This window comes from Carassius auratus, chromosome 41 (assembly GCF_003368295.1).
Source record: "Carassius auratus strain Wakin chromosome 41, ASM336829v1, whole genome shotgun sequence".
Lineage (NCBI taxonomy): Eukaryota > Metazoa > Chordata > Actinopteri > Cypriniformes > Cyprinidae > Carassius > Carassius auratus.
Window position 1 is genome coordinate 25220660 of NC_039283.1, and position 18828 is coordinate 25239487.

At 32.9% G+C, this 18828-nt stretch overlaps 1 pseudogene; it reads left to right on the forward strand.

Moving 5' to 3' along the window:
- The window catches only part of LOC113059386 (pleckstrin homology domain-containing family G member 4B-like), a 37670-nt pseudogene that overhangs the window by 6412 nt on the left and 12430 nt on the right, over window positions 1–18828 (forward strand).

Genomic DNA, 18828 nt, shown 5'->3' on the forward strand with positions numbered 1-18828 from the left:
AATTGTATCACGATGTGTGTTTTAATAACCAATCACATTATAGACTTGACGTCATTGAATTTCATTCAGAGTTGTCCGACATACATTTGCCGTTTAGGGATGAATGAGAAATGCCATAAGCTGTCGCAAAAAGTCAATGACTATTTTTCTTGGGGTAACCTAAAAATAGTTCAATCCAAAAGTATTGTTAAGTGTAAACCGTGTTGTAGATTAGCTGATAGGCTGTCCCTTCATTAAATGATGAGCTGTTTTTTCAGTGTAGTGAAGCCTCTGTTCCATTTACATCCATTCAAAAAAAGCTTCTCAATTCTTATTTGTGCATCTTCGCTTCCATTCCTCGCGTCTTAGCTCCATCCCTTCAGGATGCGAGGGAAGGAAGGGAAGGAGACTCTCATCCCGCTGGACCGGTCAGTAATCCTGTCCAACCCAAGCTGCTATTTAGCGGTAGTCGTGGCCTAATGGTTATAGCTGTTTTTTTCGAACTCAAAGTTACCCTACAACTGTGTTTCGCTAACCAGCAGGAATTGTAGGTGATCGGAGCCCAATTTCCGAATATGGGACACCATACATGGCTACACGTCACTTCACTTTTTTGCAGCATGCCACAGTAACCTAAAAAAGTACTGTTTAGTTAGAAATCATGTTGCCTTTCCTCCCATTGTTAGCCTTTCCTCCAAATGGTGGTTCTGCTGTTCCCTGCAGTCTGAGCGAGCGCTGAGATTATTCCTAAATAATTGAGTTTCCAATAAAGACTTTGCAGGAGAACGAAACAATGGCTGCCCTGTGGAGGAGTGAGCGCGTGTGGATGGCACATAGTCATTGTGTAATACAAGGCCAACAGAGCAGAACAAACAGGGAGGGTTAAAGTCAGAGCTTTGCTGGGGATTTTTTCTGGGCTTTTCCCCGTCTGCAACTCAACTCAAACAAAGTTCATTTCCATTTTCAACACTCCCCTACCAATTTAAAGGAACAGTTCACCCAAACATTAAAATTTGCTTTTAATTTACTCGCCCTCAGCCTATCCAAGAAGTAGATGACTTTGTTCTTCAGTAGAACAGTGAAGAAGATTTTAAGCTGAAACTGTGCTCCTTGGTGATTCATAAAATGCAATTCAATGGCTACCGGCTCTTTAAGAGTCAAATAAGCTCATGAATGAATCCCTGTGAATCCTGACGATATATTGAGGTCTTATGAAGTGAAACGAAACTGATCATTGTTTACTGCATTATTACCTGTAATCCAGAGCTTCAGGAAAACAGTCCGTAGTGATGTTCTGTTCACAAGCGAATCATTTCTTTGAACTGATTCTTTTAGTGAGTTGAACCAGTTCTCCAAATCGGACTGAAGCGTCAGAAACAGTTCAGGGTTCGAGCAGCACAGATCTACAAGTTACTAAATCAAAACTCACTTTCAGATGCCTTACAGAAAATTAGGAAATTAGTTTCTTGCACAGTCTGATCTTTTCGCTTCATAAGACCTCTAATATCGTCAGGATTCACAGGGATTCATTCTAGTGTTGCTTGATGTGCTTTTTTGACTCTTAAAGTGACGGTAGCCATTAACTTACATTTTATAAATCACCAACAAGCACATCTTCAGCTAAAAATCTTCTCCACTTTTCGACTGAAAAAGAAAAGTCTTCTACATTTTGGATGGGCTGATGGTGAGTAAATTAACAGTGCATTTTAATTTTAGGGTGAACTGTCCCTTTAACCTGAAGCTGAGCGTCCCAGGTCACGGTTGTGTTAGTTTAGGATAGTGTGATACATATCCGGTTGGAAAGTCCTCTGCTCCACAGATATGATGTAGTTCTGCATTAGGGACAGGATTTTCCATCCCGCCTGTTATTGTCCAGTCGGTGACGCTACATTGACAGGTGTTTCCTGTCTCATCAGTGTCCCGCGACCTCCTGACATCCTGCTGTTTGTGTTTGTAACTGGGAACTGTGTGATTGAACTTGTGACCATCAAACCATCTCACTAACCAAACCAAAAACAACATGCTGCATCGTTTACTCTATCGCACACTGTAATCATTACTGATTGATTCTCCTCTCTATAAGTCAAGTCAAGTCTGCTACTTGACTTACAGACAGAATCAAACAGCAACTATAAAGAAGGGAAGTGATGCTTCTTGTGTTAAATTAGAGACAACTAAATTTCAGCAATTGAAAATTAATTTTAGGTATTGGCCAAAACAGTTTTGTAGGACTGAAATAATTGGCTTTTACAAATTTAATTTGGTTTTATTTTATTTAATTTTATTATGTTTTTTTATTGGATTGTTCATCATGCAATCTTTAAATTCGACATTGTGTATTAATGGGCTGGTAATACAGCTGACATTTAATATTCCTGAAAAGGTTTAAATCATTTTTATTTTATTTTATTTTATTTTATTTTATTTTTCAATATCAGTATTATTATTTATATATTTATTATAGGATTGTTCATCATGCAATCTTTAAATTCGACATTGTGTATTAATGGGCTGGTAATTCAGCTGACATTTAATTTTCCTGAAAAGATTGAAATCATTTTTATTTTATTTTCTTTTATTTTATTTTATTATGTTTTTTTATTGAATTGTTCATCATGCAATCTTTAAATTCGACGTTGTGTATTAATGGGCTGGTAATTCAGCTGACATTTAATATTCCTGAAAAGATTGAAATCATTTTTATTTTATTTTATTTTATTTTATTATGTTTTTTTATTGGATTGTTCATCATGCAATCTTTAAATTCGACATTGTGTATTAATGGGCAGGTAATATAGCTGACATTTAATATTCCTGAAAAGATTGAAATCATTTTTATTTTATTTTATTTTATTTTATTATGTTTTTTTATTGGATTGTTCATCATGCAATCTTTAAATTCGACATTGTGTATTAATGGGCTGGTAATTCAGCTGACATTTAATATTCCTGAAAAGGTTTAAATCATTTTTATTTTATTTTATTTTATTTTATTTTTCAATATCAGTATTATTATTATATTTTTTATAGGATTGTTCATCATGCAATCTTTAAATTCGACATTGTGTATTAATGGGCTGGTAATTCAGCTGACATTTAATATTCCTGAAAAGGTTTAAATCATTTTTATTTTATTTTATTTTATTTTATTTTAATTATTTTTCAGTATTATTATTTATGTATTTTTTTATTGGATTCTTCATCAAGCAATCTTTAAATTCGACATTGTGTATTAACGGGGTAGTAATTCAGCAGACATTTAATATTCCTGAAAAGGTTGAAATCATTTATTTAATTTTTTTCTATCTATCTATCTATCTATCTATCTTTATATTCACTAAACATTATTGGAAGCGCAACTTTTATCCAATGACTGCAATAAGATGTATTGCTTTTGATTTGAAACAAGGTTTGAGCTTTCAAATATTGCACATTTCATACCAAACTCAAACAAGGCACAGTCCAGTAAATGTTTGTGGTTAAAGCCGAGAATGACTCTGATCGTGAGATCTGTTGCAGGACTCGGAGTCGTTGGACCGCTGCATTCAGAGCGTGTTATCGGCTCTGTATCCTCCCTTCAGCGCGTCGGCGGCCACCGTCCTGTGGCAGCTCTTCAGCGTCGTGGAGAGACAGTACCGCGGAGACGGCCTGCGCTGCTTCATTGACTTCCTGCTGCCAGCCAAGAGAATCCTGCAGATAATAAAACAGGAGGCCTGTGTGAGTACCGTCAGTTTCAGCAGATGCATTTTCACTGAAGCATTTCAATAAAAAGTCAATAAAAACACTGGGGAATATCTACTAATAGATCACATTATTTTAAATTTAGCAAATATATTTTTATTTATAATAAAATATATTTTATATATAATATAATTATTCTAAAAAAATTTTAAATGTATTAATATATTTGTAAATGTCAAAACAATAACTAAGATTAATAAATGCTTTAGAAGTATATATATTTATTTATATTTATTCATTTAACAGACGCTTTTATCCGAAACAATGGATAATGGGCGCAAATAACACAAGAAGTGCTTGTGATACAATGTTTCAGACATAGTGTAGAAAAGTGTAAGATAATATTTATTTCTTTTAGTATATGATTGGAAATGAAATGTGCATAATGCAAATCAAAATATTATATACATAAATGCATACTTAATGTATATGCATGTCTAAAATAAATCATACATATAAACTAATGTATAATAAAATAAAATAAATATTATTTGAAAAGCATGTATCGGTGGCCTGGTAATGCGGTTCACCCAGGTTTGCTGAATGTTTTATTAATTTGTCACTCATTGTTGTTGACACCCATAGTGGTGTAGCCAAATATGTTTAAGCCATTTAAATTCTCCCAGAGAGAGATCTTGCGAGAGTGGGAACATGAGAGGGAGGAGAAATACTTCAGGCTGAAAGAGGGTTCAGTGTTGCTGTGATAAACAGCCCAAACAGAGTGTGTTGTGAGCTCACTGCAGTGAACTTGGCAAAGAGGATCAGGCTCAAATGAAAGACCTTCTCAGGGAGGCTTTGTATTTCTGCAGGTTAGCGCTGTGTGAGCACATAGCTGAAACCTTACACTCCTGAATGCAGCGCTGCCATTGTTACTCTGAGACGAGGGATCTGAGCTGCCTCATTTAACTCAGGCATGATCTTTGAGGGAGTCACAGCGTGCTGAAACTTTCATGTTCCTGCTGCATCATCAGTATCATTATACAGCAGCGTCAGGGAGTCACTAACAATGCTACTAAATTAACTGGGTTTTTTTTAGAAGCATTACAGTAGCTAAATAGTGAAGCTTTTTTTTGATGTACAATACCATGATAAAATGCATTTTTTACACCGTATAACCTGTGCAGAAATCTCTCTCAAAAATATTGTGCAGTCTGATTTATTGTAGGAAACTGGTCTGGTTGTTAATTATAAATTTATTTATTTATTTATTTATTTGCTAAATGTATGGACTCTCTGCAAACTATTATAATTTTTTTTAAATACAATTTGAATGATTAAAATTTATATAATTTTCATTTTATTTTAAATTTTGGTTAAAGTTTTAGCAATTTTATTTTTGTCATTTTTGTTTAGTAATTCTGTTTATTTTTATATATATTTTTTAAATACATTTTTATTTCAGTCTTAATTTTAGTGCATCAAGTTAAAATGAGAAAATAACTAGCTAAAATAAAGTTATACAATTATAAAATTTTTATATTTTATTTTATCCCAATTAAAAAAAAAAGGTAGGTTAATTTACTATAAAACCCCTAGTTCAAATGGTAAATTGCGGACACTGAAATTGGGAACTTTTATGTTACTGTGAATTTTTGCAATTCTATTGGTTGACTCAAAAAATACACATTACACTTTAAAATATATATTTAACAATTGCATAATGTTTTAAATCATTGTAATTTTGTTTCTTGAAATCTACTTCAACACAGAAATAAATGAATGAGTGCAAGCTGCAAAAAACTGCATACTGTTGCTTGTACCTGTATGAAAAGTGGCCTTTTTATCTGATAAATACATTATTTTTTATTTTCCACAGCTGCGATTCAAAGGCCTGTTGCTGTACCATGAGGGATGGCCACTGTGTTTGAATGAGAAAGTGGTTCTGCAACTTGCACCCTTGCATAAAGTACGTCTACGGCAGGGAGATTTCTACCTGCAAGTGGTTCCCTTAGGCCGCAAGGCTGCCAAACTGGTCATAAAATGCTTGTCAGGGAGCGGGCAAGCCATTGCAGAGATCCCTGTGGCCGAGAGCATGTACGGCAGCGTGTTCACGCCCGACTTCCTGCAGAATGTGATGCGTGAGCGCAACCTGCACCCTCTCCAGAACTGCCTCCTCAGTACCGGCGCCGTGGTTTACCGAACGCCCTGGAAGAACGTGGTCAATCCTTTGTTCGTGAGCAGCACTGCCGACGCAATCATGCAGGCACGGAGTGGCGGTGGGACCCTGTTGGGTCAGCTCAGCACCTGCAGCACGCACGGATCCACAGGAACGCTCAGTTCCCGAGACTCTTTGGGCGCTGAGTCCACCGTTTCGGAGCCAGTCCTCAGCCGGAGCCTCACAGATATGGGTATCAGCTCCCTGCACTCTGAGGATTCGCCCTTGCAAAAGAGTCCTAACTCCCTTCCCCAGACGCCAATCTTGGGCAGCCCAGATCAGGGATGCATGCGAAGCGGAATCGGCCACAAAATACTCTCGTTCAGCACGGACCTTAGCAATCCCGGCCTTCGCAAGAGGCATCCCAGAGACTCTGCGGCCTTCGAGTCGCGCAGGATTTTCCGCAAGTCCTACATGGAGGCACTGCAAAACCCCATGAACATCGGCTCCAGCTCAGAATCAATTCTGGAGGAAGGGACGGAGTCTGAGCCTGGGGCTCGTCATGGCTCTGTCACAAAGGAGCCGATCCCTCGGAGAACCTCTATTCGTGGATTGCTGGGAGGAGATGAATCTAACGATGGTTCTCATCCAACCAAGAGCACAGAGTCCAGTCCGGGTGAGAGACGCTCCAAATCTCTCGAACGTACCAACAAGGCCTTGCAGGTTAAAGGCCACCGGGCTCGGTCGTCCTCCGGTGGATCCGGTAGCGGCCTTCCCAAGAAACTTATGAATGGTTATACATTCCGTTTTGGAAAATTGGATTTGGAGGCGGCCTTTCCTGGCATCGAGAAACGGAGCAACAAAGAGAACTCAGGTAAATACGCTTTGTCAACTCTTTTGAGGTTCGCCATTCCAGTGCCAAGGTCATGAGTTTGATTCCCAGGGAATGCATGAACTGATCAAATGCATATCTTGAATGCAATGCAAGTCTCAAATCTTGCAGCTGGAGTTTAGCTCCAAACAGATCCAACACCCTTTTTTGGGAGTTTCTGATGAGTCTTGATTAGTTGTTTCAGTTGTGTTTAATTAGGGTTGGATCTAATTTCTACAAGACAGTGGCCCTCTAGGAACAAGTTTGGGCATCCTTGCTGTACATAAAGGACATGGCAGAGCATCTTGTTTGGGATTCTTTCCCAACTAGAACTAGACCAGAACAAGCTTCCCTTGTCAAATCATGGCACTAGTAACACTAAGATCACGATTTCGATTCCTAAAGGACTGCATGAACGGATGAAATGCATACCTTCAAAATGTCACTTTGGATAAAAGCATCAGCCAAGTGCATAAATGTAAATGTCACCATATTGTACATCTGGTATGTCCAATCCTGCACCTGCGGGACAGTGGCCTTCCAGGAACAGGTTTGGACAACCCTGCTGTACATAAAAAAGGCTTGAGGGTGAGTAAATCATGGGGTAATAATAACTGTCCCTTTAAGAGCCAGGTCTGTTTCCAGACAGTTGTGGTCCAGTGGGTAATTATCACTTGCAGCAAACTCTGGGACCATCAACGAGCTTAGAGTTTCCGAAGAGATAGCTTGGCATTCCTCTGGCATGATTTTATGGCTTGCGACCGGCTGCATGTGAGGGCTAATAGCGTGTGTGTTTTGGAATGCTTCAGCGGCCCTGCCTTGTTATAGAGGGTGCTTGTCTTTCTGAAGTGTTTGCTGTACCCCAAAGGCACGATACGGCACTGAATGGGTTGCCAGGGTGACTGCGCTGTTTTATTTAGCTCTTCCTGCTATTGAGAACTAGAAAGAGAACATTTTGCCCTCCGTCTATGTGCTTCAGGCCAGGGGTGTGTTTGGGGTCTATCCGCAGGAAGTTCCTTACTGTCCAGCATTCTTAAGATTTTCATTTACTTTATCACGTGAGTTGTTTCCATGTCCCCATGTCCTAACTGTGTACAACCAAATACTGTACATTTATGAGTAAAACCCCTGTCTTTTCACATTAATCCAGTTAGTTGATCCAGCTGTGCCAAGTGACATTATACTTTTTTGTCAGTCACTTTATTTTCACTCACTTACACTCACAATGATATTTAATTGGTTCCTGAAATGAGGTATTATACAGCTGTACATAAAAAAATTACAAATGAGATAATATAAAAAAAAAAAATATATAGATTTTTAATATTATATATATATATATATATATATATATATATATATATATATATATATATATATATATATATATATGGATAATAATTATAATTTTTTAAATTTGTATTCATATATAAAATATAAAATATAATTATTTACATATTAAATTTTATGTTTTATTTATTAATCTTTTAATATTTATTTAACTTTATTAAGTTATTGTTGATGTTTTAAGGTTTTATATATTTTTTGAATTCAATATACATTTAATTTAATAATATTAAACATTAATTTATATATATATATATATATATATATATATATATATATATATATATATATATAATATAATGTTATTATATAAATGTATATATATATATATATATATATATATATATATATATATATATATATATACATTTATATAATAACATTATATTATGCAATAATAATAATAATAATATTACAATTATTATTATTTTAGATAAATATAACTTTATTTGATTTAATCAATTGTTTTTTAATAACAATTCTAATTATTATTATTACTATTATTATTTTAATTGACCAATCTCTAAATGGCTAGTTGTCATCTGAATAATCTTCTTGAATGATATAATGATCTCTAACTACTTTGTACAGTATTTTTGTGTCTCGTCAGGACAAGCCTAGTTAGGACTTGGTGTCTGGTGAATTCAGTCTCTATGGCTCTCATTTTACTTTTGTTCTCTGTTTGACACACACACACACACACACACACACGGAGTGGTTTAGGTAAATTCCCATCTGGGATTCTGCAGAGTCCTTCTGTTCTATGGCTTTCTTTCCCACACATGAAAATCAGAGCCATTGAGTTTGGGCAGGAAGCCACAGCGGATCCGATGACCCACCTGAGGGAGGATCTCTGCGTCGCTTACCTGCTCGACTCCCAGCGCTGTTAAGCTCCCATCCAGATGGTTTGCCTCCGTCATAATGGAGACCATTGTGTCCCTTTGGGCCTGTGAGGACGCTGAAGAGAGGCTTAGAGAGTAAAGCCCATCTCCACGTAATATCTGTCCTGTTACAAAGCCCGAGCGAAGCAGGGGTCAGTCAGACTTTGCTCAGAACACAAATGCCAATGACTTTGAGGCTGGGTCAGATTACACCCGATGTGGTTTTGCTTGGTCTTTGTGATTGCACTAGGTTCCTTGTGATTTGAACTGGTTCCCATGATACCCTAGAGCCCGGTCTCGCTCTGAGAGACGTATGCAAAGTCAACCAAATATTGCCTGGCTGCTTTTTGAAAAGTGTGGGTTAGTGACTAACTAAAAGCAACGACACTATTAACTAGCTTTATCTTTCCCAGTAATAACCAACGTTTTCCAACTAGTAATCGTGTACAGCTTTACAACCCTGCAAACGGATAAGAAACTCATATTAAGTATTGGAAATTCTGATTTGTTCTAGTGAATCAGTTCATTCAGATGATTCATGTAAATTAACTGATCCAAAAAAGTCTGTTTGTGACATTTTTGTAGCATTGGAAACCCTTTCTCATTCAAGTGAATCAATTCATTCAGATGATTCATTCAAATCAACTGATTAAAAAAAAAATTGCAACATTTTTGTAGCATTGGAAATCCATATTCATTCAAGTTGACTCGACTCATTCAGATGATTCGTGTAAATCAACGGATTCAAAAAAAGTCTGTTTGCAACATTTTTATAGAACTGGAAATTTCTAATTTTTTCCAAGTGAATCAATTTATTCAGATGTTTCATGAAAATTAACTGATTCAAAAAATCTGTTTACGACATTGTATAGCATTGGAAAACCATTATAATTCAAGTGAATCAATTCATTCAGATGATTCATTCAAATCAACTGATTTAAAAAAAAAAATGCAACATTTTTGTAGCATTGGAAATCCATATTCATTCAAGTTGAATCAACTATTTCAGATGATTCGTGTAAATCAACTGATTCAAAAAAGTCTGTTTGCAATATTTTTATAGAACTGGAAAATCAAATTTGTTCTTGGGAATCAGTTTGTTCGGATGATTCATGTAAATTAACAAGCATCATACTTTAATAGCATTTTTAGTTAAATTCTGCATGTTTATGAATCATAATTTTTCATAAAGTCGTGGCCTTACTGGTGGTGCTGGGTATGTTTGTGTTGTTATGGGTTTTGTTGGTTAGAGTATTGTTGAGTATTGTTGCTCGTTGAGGAAGTGCATCACAAACAGGAAATGAAGTCAAGAGAAAGACAATAGTGCAGGAGCTGACAGAAGTCTGAAATTTCACAAACATGACATTGTTTATTTGTGAATGTGCTTATATATTCACAATATGTCGCTATTCCTGTCCAATCACATTAAAGATATTCATATGAACACAAGTTCAACATTCTTTCAGGACAAGGACAGGCTTATTTTCCTCAATATATAGGAGTTATAAAGGGGTCAGGAACAGATAATTACTGAAGAATAGAAAAACAGATAATTGATGTTTATTAATGTTGTTTTTTTTTATTTAATTATTCACTGAATCACTGAATTTATTCAGATGATTTTTGTAAATGAACTGATTAAAAAAGTCTGATTTGATTTTTAATTAAATTTAATAATATTTTATTTTAAATGCATTTAGTTTATTTATTTATTGTTTTATTTTTCATTGAAAATTTATTCAGGTGATTCATGCAAATGAACTGATTTTATTTAATTTTATTGTTAATTTAATTATATTTTATTTAAAACGTATTTAATTAATAAATTTATTTATTTTAAATGTATTATTACTGTGATCTGTCTTTATTTCTTTAAGTATATTTATATGTTAATGTTTAATAATTGCACCCTAACTGAGAATTATTTTATTTTATTTTATTTTATTTTATCAGTTTATTCAGGTGAATTGTGGCTGAACTAATTTTATTTTTAATATAATTCTATATTATTTTAAATGTATTTAATTAATTAATTAATTTTAAATGTATTATTTGTGTGATTTTTCTTTTATTGATTGATATTCAGATGTTCTTCCTCAGGGCCATAAAATGTTATAACATTTCTATCACAGTGTGTTAGTGGTGTTTAGTTACTCTGAAAAATATTTGGCTCATGTTAAATGTGTTATTTGGACAACTGAATTCTTGAAGGAAGGTAGTTAGACGTAGTGTTTGTTAGAGTTGTTGAACTCCTCTCTTCAGCCGCAGTCTTGTGTTGTAGTGTTTGGGTTGCTGGGTTGGAAGAAACAGCCTGAGGCTTTGGATTCGGGAGGAATTACACAAACATCTGCTTCAGCTGGGAATGTCAGCCGCAGCATTCCTCAAACCAGAGCCCGAGGGCACAGAAACTCAGCAGTGTGTGTGTGTGTGTGTGTGTGTGTGTGCCTCACACACCTGGTCTGCGTCGTGACTCAACATTGACTAGTTTTGGTCACACCTGAACCCGATCTTCCTTCCCTCCAGACAGTCTGTTTTTGCACCACAAACACTGCTGTTGCAAGGTCTGGAATCATTAAGTGTTTTTGAAAGAAGTCTCTTCTGTTCACTCATTTATTTGATTAAAAATACAGTAAAAATATGAAATATTATTATAATCTAAAAATCCTGTTTTCTGTGTGAATCTGTGTTAAAGTGTAATGTATTTCTGTGATGCTCCGCTGTATTTTCAGCATCATTCCTCCAGTCTTCAGTGTCACATGATCTTCAGAAATCATGAAAATTTACTGCTCAAGAAACATTTCGGAGTATTATCAATGTTGAACACAGTTGTGCTGCATCATATTTTTGTGGAAATGGTGATGCATTTTATTTTTCACGATTCACAGATTAATAAAAAGTTCAAAAGAAAAGCATTTATTTGAAATCAAAATAATTTGCAACATTATAAATTTCACTTTTGATTAATTTAATGCATCCTAAATGAATAAAATTATTACTTTCTTTAAAACAGTATGGTGTAGTTCAGTTCAGGTTATGAAACGTGTTTGATTTTACAGTAAAATGAACTGATGGTTTGCATATCTGCTATTTAAATGTTTTTTTTTTTTTTTTTTTTTTTACAAATCAAATCCTGTAAATATGCCATCATTTACATTTTCCCTTCTGAATGCATCTGCCAAATAAATCTAGTTACTGCCGCTTTAAATCACAGTTTTGATTGAATGCATTTAAAAATGATTCACATAAACACATCTGGTGTATGGTCATCATGAAGTCTTTGTGACTCAGATCTGTGTTGGTGTGTCCAGGTCTCTCTGATGACGGTCTGCACTCGAGCTCCAGGAGGAACAGTAACAGCACTGAGGAGATTGTTCCTCCGAAGCCCCCCAGCAGAGCAGCGGTGTCTCCTGGCCCGTCCACAGCGCCCCCTGCTGTCTGTCCTCCAGCGCTGCCTTCACTCATCAACCAGGAGCTCCTGACCTCCGGTGCTCTGACGCTTCCTGGTACGAGACCGGCTCGAAAATCTACAAGAACACAGAAACAGATGCTTCGAATGCGTCTAAATATTATATTCCTTACTAAAAAATTTAATAATCTAATGCATTTTTTTGAAGTTCATTGCAAACCAAATGGTAAGGCTGCATGAAGCGAGGCACTGTGTTCTTTTACACGCTTGAGCCTCATAGTATCTCAGGCGTCTTGATGAAAAATGAACAATTTAAGAAGAAATTAGGCTAATTTGAAAACTAAGAAATTGTAGTATATTAGTATTGTAATTTTACTGTAAAATAAAAATTTTTTTGTTATTATTACAATATAAATTTTCTTATTTTTGTTTTTAATTTCATATTTTATTTTATTTTTGAATTTCAATATTTTTATTGAATAATTCTAATAATCATTAATAATCATAATCATTATAAAATCATATTCAACTATTATGTTCAATTATATACTAATAAAAGTTTTATTGCTATTCTTTATTACTATTACTATTATTATTATTATCATAGTAATTATTATTATATTTAATATTAATATTATTCGTTTTTTCACCATAATGTTTTTGTTATAATTCTAATAATCATTAATAACAAGAATTATCATCATATTATATTAAATTACATAAACATTATTGTTATTAATAATAATTATCTATAAAGTAGTATTAGTAGTAGTATTTAATAATAATACTAATAATACAATGTGTTATTATTAATATGTTTATCATCTCCTCTTTGGATTAAAACATGTAAAATATCATTATAATTTTACAGTAATATTGATGTACAAAATGTTTTTAAACAATTTTCTATATAGTAATTATAATCATCAATAATAATTATTATTTTTATATTAAATGAGTGCATTATATTAGATACAATTTTATAACTATTATTTATAATATTATTATTATTATCTCTTTGAAAGTCACTTTGGATAATATTATTATTATTAGTTTTGAACCATAATGTTTTTTTTAATGTAGTAATTCTAATAATCATTAATAACAAGAATTATCATGTTATATTAAATAACATAATTATCATTTTCATTAATAATAATTATTCATAGTAGCAGTGGTATTAATAATAACAATATACTTCGAACATGTATCGTTATTAATATTTTTATTACTGTATTTCCTCTTTGTAAATCACTTGGGATAAAAGCATCTGCTAAATACATAAATGTAAAATATAATTAGTCATATTAATATATAGTGTTTTTATATTGTAATTATAATAATCATTATTTTTATACTTTAATAAATTATATAACTATTATTATTTGAAAGTCACTTTGGATAAAAGCCTGTATTAAATGCATTAATGCAAATATAATTCTAATTATAAAACGGAATGTTCGGCTCCTTGATTCTGATTGGCTGAGCCATGTTCAAAGCTGTTCTAAAGCACTCTACAAAGTAACACACACCTTTGTTTACTTCTGTGTGTTGCTCGGCAACCGCTTTGTTGGAATCTTAAGTAGATACATTGTTTGGTGGATGAAACACTTTTTGTTTATAATACCATTACAGTTTATTTGCTCTGTTTTAATTCTGTGAAACCTTATTAGGTTTATGGAATAACCGTTTTATAAATACAATAACCCCCATGAAGCAGTGGTTTACAGTGAATTTATAACAGCTAATGGGGTTTTAGTCTCTCAGCTGTCAAACTTTCAAACTTTTTGGAGCTTGTTGCTTATAGCTTCATGTTTTAAATCACAATTGCAGATTGTATCATTAAAATGAGGTTCAGTTTGGTTAATCAGGTCATGATCTCACATGGTGCTGCAGGTAACCAGGACCGCGGTGGCAGAGCCGTGCTGCAGGTGTGCACCAGGAACCAGGTGTGGATCGAAGCGCGCTTCACCACAGACCAGATCAGCCAGCTGCTCTGCTTCTACTGCCACAGACTGCGGTGAGAAGCGGCCCGAATCACTGACACGCTTTACTGAAACTGTGCGCTGTCACACAGCAGCTCAGGCTTTCCACTGTCTGTTTTCAGGAGGGAGAGGCGAGAGCTGGGTTTGACGGTTCTCGTTGACGCTCGCAGGCAGCCGGTCGCGTCTGCGCTCTTCTCGGCTCTGTCTGAGTTTCAGGTGAGACCAGACACAGTTCACGTCTCAAGCCCTCCACCTCATGTCAGGGACCAATGTTTTACTGATCTAAAAGAGCCCCAAGGGAAAGTCTCGAGAAACAGAAAGCCCTCTGCATATAATGCATTTATTAAAAACCTTTGAAATATTCATCATATATAAAGTATTTGAATGTCTATTCATAATAAAATCTGAAAATATTTTTATTTTTAAATATGCACGTTGATCCTTGTTCGTAAGACTAATATGTTGAAAACACAACAAAAAAAATGCTTCTTGTCTCTTCACATTCAATTATGAATTACATTAATCATGTAAATGACAGCCTGCTTTAAAAAAATAATAATAAAATAAATTATTTATTTTGTTATAGTTTGTTATAAATCTATTAGTTTAGGATCCATTTTTATTTTTGTATTTTCCTTTTTTTATTTTCCTTTTTTTTGTGTGCATTTGTCATTTTTTATTGTTTTAGGTTTATATATATATATATATATATATATATATATATATATATATATATATATATATATATATATATATATATATATGCAGTATACATAGTTTTTATTACATCATATTTTAGTCAAAGTAATATTTATTTGGAAACTAGCTTTTTTATACTCTTTCTTTTCAAGTAAAGTATTTTTTTTAATGTTTTGAATTTTAGTTTCAGTTTTAGTTTGAATAATGTGCGTCAGTGTCTGGTTTGGTTGTTAGTCACTCCAATTAATCACATAAAGTTGGTGTAGAGTTTGACAGCTGTGTAAAATCAGCACTGACTCACATATTCTGTCACACAGTTGCTCACTAAAGCTAGAAACACTGCACTGAACCGCACTCGTACATTACCATGCTGCGATCAAACCTTTGACACGCTTTAGGACGCAGTGATGGAAGAAAAGCGTCTGTGTTCACACACGCGTCGAGAGGGTTCTGAGTGTAAAGTTGAGGCTCTTTTCTGCACGCTAACTGTTGAATGCATGGTTCACGTCAAATATCTGAAAGAAAGTCTGTCCTCAGGGTTTGAGACGAGGCCTGTGCGAGCATGTCTCAAAAACACTCGGAGAAAATGATCGGCCCCAGCATGCAAAATATGAGAGAAGAGGGAGTGTTTCTCCACTTAAATATGTTCTTAATAGCACTGGTACATGCAATAACTGATCTAAACTCTCTAAAGTCTTTGTGATTGTTTTTGTTTGACTTTTTTCCCCAATGTTAAGTCGGCACAATAAATGATCCGAAAGCAAAACGCAAAAAATGTATTAAATCACAAAAATGCTAAATAAAAATAAATAATATATGTTTTAAATAAACGACAATCAAAATTAAATACTAACAAATAATTAATACGATTATAAAAATGTTAAATAAAAATACATATTTTAAAATAAAAAACATTGAAATAAAATATTTGCTAAAAATGTTAAAAATGCTAAATTAAAATAATTGATTTTTGGAAAAAAAAATCAAAATAAATTACTAAGTAATAATTGATTAAATCATAAAAATGCTAAATTAAAATAAATAATTGAAAATAAAAAACTATCAAAATAAAATACTAATAATATTAATATTAAATATTAAATCACAAAAAATGCCAAAATCATAATAAATAATTTCAAATAAAAGAATCAAAATAAAATATTTGCTAAAAATTTATTAAATCCCAAAAATAATTAATAATCGATATTTAAATAAAAAACAATCAAAATAAATTACTAACTAATAATAAATTAAATCACAAAAATGCTAAATAAAAATAAAAATATTTTCAAATTAAAATATTCAAAATAAAATATTTGCTAAAAAGTAGTTAAATTATAAAAATATTAAATGAAAATAATACATAACTAAAATAAAAAGAATCAAGATTGAACACTTAGTAAAAAAGATTCAATAATTTGTTTACCTGCATATCATGTCACAATTACCGTAACCCTCAATAGAGAACCATGAATATGTGAATGTTTTGTTAAATTATTGACATATTAATTTAAGTAACTCAGACAAAATTATGACAAAAAGGCGAATCCCTGATTTAATGTTTGGTCTTTGTAATTTTCCTTATTTTTTATTTTTATTTATTTATTTATTTATATTTTAGAATGTTGAGTTCATGAGTTGAAAAAAATCAACTAATTATAAAAATGCTCAATTTAAATCAAATCAAAACACAAAAAATACCTGGTTTACCTGCATGTTCTGGTTTACCACCATTAACCACCATTAGAGAACCATAAACATGCAATTGTGTTGTTAAATAATTGATAGAGAAGGTTTTTGATTTATTAACACTTATAGATTTGCTCTGTCCCGCCAGACTCTTGTCCCCAATGCACTTTACTCAGTTTTGATTCTGATGGACCGAGATGCAGCAGTGAAAGTGGAGCGAGACGTCTCAGTTCCTGTGAGTAAATGACTGTCTGTCGTTCAGTTTGAGTCAGTTGGTGTTTATGTGAACTGCTCCTCTCTGTTCTTGTGCAGTGTGAAGTCCTGACGTCTCTGAAAGCTCTGCAGAAGCACATCGACTCATCGCAGCTCACCAGAGACTTTGAGGGCACCTTCCCATACGACCACAGCCACTACATTCAATTCAGACAGGTGCACAAAACAGGGTTTCATTAGTGTTTTTATCAGCCGAAACACTTTGACCTGAAATGTTCACCTCTAAGCTCCCATCCTGAGGTTTTAATCTGATATTTAACCACACACACACATATATATATATATATACACACATTAGGGCTGTCAAATTCATCAATATTGCATCCAAAACAAGTTTGTGTTTATATCATATATGTGTGTGTACTGTGTATTTATTATGCAGGGCCAAGCACAAAGCGATTTTTATTATTATTTATATTTTATGATATTACTATTGTTATTAATAGTATTATTATTATTATTATTCATTTGTATTTATTATTCTGCCCTAAAACTAATAGGACGGACCAAAAAAAAAAAAAAAAATCATAATAATACTTTTGCAAACTAGTCCTAGTTTTTTCATCAGTGTCAGCAAAAGCAGTGTAGTGCTGATGTTTGATAATAATAATTTTATATATGTATATATATATATAGAGATATATATATATAAAAGAAGCTTCCTAAAGAGGCATACAAACATTTATAAAAATAATTAGCTATCACTATAATGGTTATAAAGCTCAGAAATTCTATATTTTTATGGTAAATTACCTAAAATGTTATATTTCATCCCTGATTAAGGTGTTTAGAGGCTTGCTAAATAATATCAAATATTGTTTTAAGTAACCGTTTCAAGTTTAGCGCTGATATTTGAACCCTGATATTTATTTTACATTTTTATGATTTAATTATTAGCTTGTTTTCAGCTCACAAATCCAGTTTGGCAAACCCTGAGCTACTTTAAAACTTTTGCATTTGTGAGGAAGAAGATATTCATGATTCAAGCGCTTTATTGTCATATGTACTAGTACAAGGAAAATCTGACTTTGTTTACTCCTCACGAGAATGAAGGGGTTGAAGGGGAACAAATATAACTTAACATAGAAAATAAAGGATATACAGTGAAGTAAAAACCAGAAAGAATAAGAAAAATAAACAAAAATAGCACACAAAAATATTAGAACAACTTTTACACTTAAAAAATATGCTTAAATTACACTTTATACAATAACATAAACTTAAAAAAGACACTTAAATTACACTTAAAATACACTTTAAACACTTACATACAGTTACACTTAAATTACAATTTATACATTTTATAAATCAACTTTAAAAAGAATCTTAAATTACAATTTATACACTTTATTAATAAACTTTAAAAATACACTTAAATTACTCAAAAAATTACACTTTACACACTTGCATACAGTTTAAAATTACACTTAAATTACAATTTATACACTTACCTAAACTTTGAAAAGACACTTAAATAACACTTTATACACTTTAATAATAAACTTAATTTGCACTTTATATTACCTAAACTTTAAAATTACATTAAATTACAATGTATACACTCACATACAATTTAAAATGACATTAAATTACAATTTATACACTTACATACACTTTACAATTACTGTTAAATTACAATTTATACACTTTCACTAAAAAAAACACTTAAATTGCACTTTATAAACTTACATACACTTTAAAAAATACACTTAAATTACACTTTACACACTTACGTAAACTTTTCAAAGACACTTACATTACACTTAAATTAAATTGTACACACAGACTTTAAAATTACTCTCAAATTACACTTTATAAACTCACATACACTTTAAAAAATACACTTAAAATACACAGAAAAT